Below are 6,424 nucleotides of genomic sequence, written 5' to 3' on the forward strand. Positions count from 1 at the left end.
GGCTTCACGATATTGCTTTACCATTTTTTGTTTATCTTTGTGTAAATTCAGCTTAAGCTTAGTTTCATTTCTAAGTTGTTTGAGGCTTATTATAAATTTGATGTTTGGAGACGCGGCCACAGTCCAATCTAGGAGAACTAGGTTTCTAAGAATTGCGAATGTATTTCAAGTTCTTACGGAGTTGTCGACTAGAACCAACCGTTACTTTATACCTCGTTTCAGCAATTTTTCGTTAAACTCGATTAAAAAAGCTGATAGTCTATTCTGATTTAATTTGGCAAGTGATCAAGATATAATTAGGAATTAAAGATTTAGTTGAAAATGTCTGTACGTCATAGCAATCTCGATCTGTCATTCGCTCTGCTGAGATAACATCCAGTACAATTTGTACACAGCTATTGATCGCGAACGATTTAACAGCATCTTCGCCGTGTGGTCATACATTCCACCACCAATGTATCAGAGATTATGTGCTTGAGTCGAATGGATGCCCAGTTTGCAATCGTGAATGTACGGTGCAACAATTATTTTTGTCAAACAACAACATGTTAGCAGAATTGTCAGCTGCTAATAGAAAGACAGGAGAAGTTAATGCGGCAAACAACAACTTACCGGCCGGCAGAAACGCAGATAGAGGTAGAGCAGGCGGTAGAAGAGGTAGAAATGCAGGACAACAGAGAGGTACAGCACCACGTGTTGGAATGATACTTAGGTCAAACCGAAACCGGCTAGAGGATCGCCATAAGCGAAGTTTAGACACAGACTCAGTGGTAGATGTTTCTAGAACGGAAAATTTGGAGGATATAGAGAGAGAAGTTCAGTTCAAACTCCGATTAGGAGGATGACCGAAAATCAAGGAAGACCAGCGGAAGTTAATTCTGAAGAAACTGTGTACCAGGATATTCGTCTTAATACTCAGCGTGTCAATAGATCGATTTCTTAGATACAGCCAGAAAAGGGTTCCGAATATTATTCAAAGCTGGCACATCAAGTTTTAAGGATCCAGGACGGTTTACAGGCTGAGGAATTTCTTTATCGAATACAAGCATTAGCTAGACAGAATTTAAATGGAGATCGTCAACTGTGCGATAATTTGCAATTATTTTTCGTCGGCAAGGCTAGTGAATGGTACTGGAGATTTCACCGGACGTATTCAATTGGGTGTAATTTTGTAGAGAGTTCCGTAATAAGTTTAAAGAGTGTGATACCGATATGGATATTTGGGAATCAATAAATAGCAGACGTCAAGCAGATAAAGAACCATTTGAGGAATACCAATTTCTAGTGGAAAAGCTTGTTGCTCGCTTAGGTAATCCAATCCCAAAAAAATCATTGGTTAGACTTCTTATACGGCATTCTAAGCCTTCTCTTCAGTATGAACATATGCATTTACGCATTAATACTATAGCTAGTCTTAGAGAAGAAATCAGGACTCACGAGCAGTTTTGCAAGCGAGTTAAAGCTCAACCAGCAAAGAGTAGTCTTCAGCAACGCTCGTTTGTCTCTGAGATAGAACAAGATGTTAGCGTTAGCGAATCGGCTGAAATAGCAGCGATACGCAAGCAATTTAAATTTTGGAATTGTGAGCAACTTGGACATCGTTTTGACGATTGTCTTGAAGTTCGCACTATCTTTTGCTATGGATGTGGGGCAAAGAACACATACAAGCCCAAATGCTAAAAGTGCAAGCCTTCGGAAAACTATCTAATGGATGCGCCGGTCAAAAACCACGCGTCGCATCCGAGGCAGTAAAATCCGATAGTGGTACCCAGACAGAACAATATAAAGAATTAAGCACGGATATTTCTAATAAGCAACCGGACAGAATATTACCAGCTATCGTCGAATACCCCTAGCCATATCATGTTAGAATAGCGAAATACGCAGCAGCAAGAAAACGAATCTTTGGAGACGTTTGCTCTTGCAATTTTATTGAGAAAACCAGACGTTCAACCAGTCGGATGCGCAGTTTCTGGAAAAAGGTTCTAGGAAGCCGAAAGAAACTGATCTCCGCAATTTTTATGAACTCTGACAATCGACTTTATACTGATATAAGCATAGCTAATTATCAATATGTAGCTTTTTTGGACTCAGGTGCGTCCATAAGTTGTATTGGTGGTACAGCAGCTAAAGAATTAGGCCAACAGTAAGTGTAAGTGTTCAGGCAGAGTTCGAACGGCAAACGACGCCGAATGATCAGTTACAGGAAAACTAAAAGTTGAAATCAGTTATCGCGAGCTTACCAAGCCAGTAGAGTTCTTTATAATCCCAGACCTCAAATAAGATGTTTATCTTGGGATTGATTTTACTCAACAAAATAGTCGATGACAAACAAGCCGTCTTGGAGTTAGACGTAGGCCGAGAAGACGACGTTTTGGATAGGCCAAACTTAAATTTACTGTCAGCAGGACAAAAAGAAAAACTAGATGCATTTATAACTAAGTTACCTTCTTACGAAAAGGATGGTCTTGGTAGAACTCATTTAATGGATCATGTTATCGATGTAGCTGACGCGAAACCAGTTAAGCAACGCCACTGGCCAATCTCGCCAGCTAAAGAGGATCTGATGTTTTCTGAATAAGAAAATATGTTAGCGTTAGGTGTGATTGAAGAATCTAAAAGTCCATGGAGCAGCAACTGTGTTCTCGTCAAGAAAGGAACAAAAGTTCGCTTATGTCTCGATTCGAGAGAGGTGAATAAGTTAACTGTAAAAGACGCTTATCCACTACCTCATATAGACGGGATATTAAGTCGATTACCTCCCGCACGCTTCATCACTGGTCTTGATATGAAACACGCTTTCTGGCAAATACCTCTTGAAGAGAAGTCCAGACAATATATAGAGCTTTTACTATACCAGTACAAGGTGATGCCATTTGGACTTTGTGAATCAGCTCAAACCTTGTGTAGACTAATTGATGTAGTTATACCAGCTAAGTTGAGCACTATAGTGTTCGTGTACTTAGACGAGATTTTGATTAGATCAGATGATTTCGAGTCGCATATGGAACTCTTAGAAGACGTTGCGTCGTACCTTCGCAGCGCAAATCTTGCAAATAACATACCCAATCGAAGTTATGTCTGACTGAAATTATGTATATAGGTTTTATTATAGGACATGGTTAACTGAAAGTTGACCCAGGCAAAGTTAGCGCGATTGAACAATTCCCAATACCAACCACTGCCAAACAGCTGCGTAGATCTCTAGGCTTAGCGGGCTGGTTCAGGCGTTTTGTGGATAGCTATGCCACGAATGCCGTTCCTTTAACAGACCTGTTGAAGAAAAACAAACGTCTTACTTGGTCCAAAGAAAAAGATGAGGCGTTTACCCAGCTAAAAGCAAAATTAATTTCATCTCCAGTTGTAAGAACACTGGATTTCAAAAGCCATTTATATCACTTTGCGATGCGAGTTTATACGGTCTAGGTTGCGTTTAAGCTTAAGAAAACGAAGATGGTGTCAAATTGCCTATAGCGTATAAGTCGAATTAGTCAGTGAATTAGAGTGCTTAGCAGTTATAAAAGGAATTAGCAAATTCAGCGCACACATCGAAGGACAAGATTTTTGTGTTATTACTGTTCATTCTGCACTGCAATAAGACAAAAAGACCTGACTGGACGTTTAGCGAGATGGTCGATTCGTCTGCACGGTTTCTCGTTCACGATCAAGCATCGCAGTGGATCTCAAAATGTGGTTGCTGAAGCATTGTCGCGCCGCGAAGAAGAAGAATTAGTTTCTGAGATAAATGATGAGGACCTGTGATTGATCTGGCTTCGAAGGAGTGTCAGTCAGAACAGTATAATGAAAGAAGCAAGTTCAAAGTAACCAATTACGCCTCCCTGATCTCAGGGTCGTCGATGATTTTGTGGATAAAAGGACCCAACCAGCCAAGGGAAATTTGTTGCGAGATGGGGAGTCAGGGAAACTCTGGGTTCCCATTAACCTTGTAGGCAAAGTTTTAGCCCGAGCACATAGAATAGAGAATTTGTGAATATCTAGAAAAGCACGTATTTTATATGTACATTCGGAGCACGATTTTGTGTAAAACACTTTTGTTCAGCTATCTATTCGGCACAGGCAAACACGAGTGAGAAAGTAAACAGATTCATTTTAGCAGCAGTCAGAGCATACGTAGGCGCTGACCATTTGAGCTAAGATTCAAACATCGACGCAATAAGCGCATCGTTAAGATCGAGCGTAAATAGGAGTATAGGATTTTTCCCGTATTTTCTTTGTTTTGGACAGAATATGATAATCAACGGACGGGACTATGAGTTGCTTAGGAATTTAAGTTCATTGACCGACGATGTGGCATTAAAATCTGCCGACATGTTGCAAATAGCGCGCCAGCAGGCTAAAAAGAAAATCTCGGAATCTCATACAGCAAATGCTAGGGTATATAATTTGCGTAGTCGATCTGAAAAGTGGAGGCACCGTATTAGCTCGTAGTTTCGCTCAATAGCAAGTTAGCCCCTGTGTTCATAAAGGCATTCGTTACAAAAAAGATCAGCCCGACCTGTTATGAGTTGGAGAATGAAGCCAAGGACGTTATATTTTCGAGGGATAATTTACAGTGCCCTTTTTCAGTTAACATCTCGGCGAGATGTTACTCTGTAATGTAATGTCAGCCAACATTAAGTTCCAGTGCTACCCTTTGTTTGATTGTAAAAGTGAATAAAATAGGCAGGTTAGTAAGTGATAGTGTTGTTTTGTTGCAGCAGGCCAAGAACGTTCAGCGCGTGTTGGTAAAAGCCGGCCAGGGAGTACCGAGCTTTCTTCAATTGCACTCGATTACTGGTCGGCGGACAATAAAAGGATCAGCATTGTGAGGCAGCGTAAAACTCTTGTGTGCACATCAATCGTTCACGGCACCGGAACAACGCACGCCACTTGCGGCTCGGTCATAGACATATCTTGCTCAACAAAGACCCCAAAAGGAGACTGATACAGTAAATCCGTATGGCCTGAGACTGCTACATTCAGCCCCTCGAACGGATACGACTCTGGAACGCAGAACGCCACGTGCGGCGTGGTGGTCATCAACATCATGTCGGCACATATGTGTGTTCGAGAGTAATACCGTCTACAAATTGTACACTGCGCTGGCACCGCTAATCACAGCACGCCACGTGCGGCCATAACGGTTTAGGATCACCCAATCTTTTGAAAGGTAATGAGGCCAGTCATCTGATTGCAGCTTCATAGCCTCACCATCACGCGCCACGCGCGACATGGATAAATTGTCGCTGACGAAATCCAGGACACTGCGGATGTAGCGAGTTGTCTAAGGAAGATCTCCTCTTCGAGCAGTCTCCGGACTAATGATTGCTGGAACATGTTCTATATTTTGAAAATGTGACGAAGCAGTCAAATTTTTTTTTTGTTTTTTTAAACATAGCTTAGATTCTTGTAAAAATTCTTGTAGTTTAGGTTCTTAATAATAAAAGTTTATTTAGAGTTCGTTTATACTATAGATTCATGTTATAAGCCCCAGCCATTCAGATCACACACGTTCAGCTCACTGTAAAAAAAAACATTTTCTTAATACCTTTACAGCATTTAAGTGAACAAAAACCTTATAATATATATAATTTACTTGGTATTTTAATCCGTTGTTGAATATTGATAATGTAAAGGAAAATTATACCGTTAATAGCTTATCGTTAATAACATGAAGTTTAAACAGTTAAACGCACCGGAAGCGTAATTAAGGATATTTTGTTTTATAATAATGAATTTAAATTTAGACTTGAATATGTTTGATTATTTTTGACCACAAAAGTCTTTATTTGAAATACAATTCTGCTGTTACATGAATTAAATCTTGATCTACTTACTAAATGTCGAAGAACTAAAAAAAAAATTAAAAAACAGCAAAGTTATAATTTTTTTTCATTTATTTTTCCGATTGTTCCTATGGCAGCTATATGCTATAGTCGTCCGATCCGGCTCGTTCCGACTTATATACTACCTGCAATAGAAAGACAACTTTTGGAAAAGTTTCATGCAGATAGCTTAAAAACTGAGAGACTAGTTTGCATATAAACGGACGGACAGACGGACGGACAGACGGACATGGCTAGATCGACTCTACTAGATGAAACAGGAATATATATACTTTATAGGGTCGGAAACGTCTCCTTCACTGCGTTGCAAACTGAAATTATAATACCCTCTGCAAGGGTATAAAAGGGCCCAAATTGCATATATTGTTCAAATCGCACCAAAGATTTTGCGGCCCTGATCGAGACCATAAGCGAGTTGTCTGTTGTATACAACATTATATTTATGGCAAGAGTCATGGCCATTGTCGGCATTAGAAGTAATTTGCGTTACTAACAATTTACCAAGCTAAAACAGCAGGATCTAGTCAGTGGTTGTTCAAATTCAAATCATCCAAAAACAAGAAAGGAAGCAAACTTCG

This window comes from Drosophila gunungcola, unplaced genomic scaffold (assembly GCF_025200985.1).
Source record: "Drosophila gunungcola strain Sukarami unplaced genomic scaffold, Dgunungcola_SK_2 000018F, whole genome shotgun sequence".
NCBI lineage: Eukaryota > Metazoa > Arthropoda > Insecta > Diptera > Drosophilidae > Drosophila > Drosophila gunungcola.